Source organism: Octodon degus, unplaced genomic scaffold (genome assembly GCF_000260255.1).
Source record: "Octodon degus isolate 3935 unplaced genomic scaffold, OctDeg1.0 scaffold00123, whole genome shotgun sequence".
Taxonomy (NCBI): Eukaryota; Metazoa; Chordata; class Mammalia; order Rodentia; family Octodontidae; genus Octodon; species Octodon degus.
Window position 1 is genome coordinate 7,120,567 of NW_004524699.1, and position 1,031 is coordinate 7,121,597.

Sequence of the window (1,031 nt, forward strand, 5' to 3'; positions counted from 1 at the left end):
CACACACACACACACACACACACACACACACACACGCATAAATAAAAAATTAAAAAAAAAAAAGGACCCTGCCCCAAAATAAAAAGGGCTGGAGGTGTAGCTCAGTGGGAGGGCATCCGCTCTGTGCCAGGCCTTGGGTCCAACCCTGGGTGGAGGGTGGCCAAGAGACAGAGAAATAGCCTGTATTTTACTACATATGTGTTGAATGGATAACCCAAACGTTTTATTTTTGCAGTTTTGCGGGGGAAGCCAGGGCCTCACACAGGCCAGGCGCACACTCTGCCACCCAGTCACAGTGGCTCCTCACTTATCGCGGAGGGTATGTTCCAGACACCCCGCGATAAGGGAAAATCAGTGAAGAGTGACATATTTATGTTAGTATTTATATATAGGTTAAGGCTTTATAAACCCTTCCTACTCTCATATAAACCTTTCCCACACTATTAAAAACACTTCCAATATTCTTAACCGTTTTCTAAACTTGTAAATGATAGGGTTTTTGGCAGAGCAATAAAGAGATAGTAAAGATAAAAGAAGCCTTCATTAACTCCAGAGACCTGCAAAGCAGGAGAGGAAGGAGGGCAGATGGGTCAGGTAGACCCTCTGGCCTGAGATGAACCTGAGGCTTTTACAGACTTTGTTAGGGGTGGAGCTTGAGGGGATGTTTAGAAATATCCGCGGAGCTGATGGGGTCTTCCCTGAGGCGGTGGGAAAGGTGAAAGGATGTTGTACCCTGGGCTGGGTTGGAGGAGAAAGGGGGCCTCTGGGAAGGTAAGCTGTTGTTTTAAGGGCTTCAGCCATATTAGATGACCACCATAATGATTCAGCAATTCATACTAAGGCCAGAACCTGTCAGTAAACCTACATAATTTTAACAACGTACATGTACTGTATGATACTGCAAATCTCACAATATAGTGAAGAATCTGCAACAAATAATTTAGATTGGGGCTGGGGAGATGGCTCAGTAGAATAAGCGCTTCCCTGGCAAGCGCAAGGGCCTGAATTCAATCCCCGGCTCCGCAAAAAAA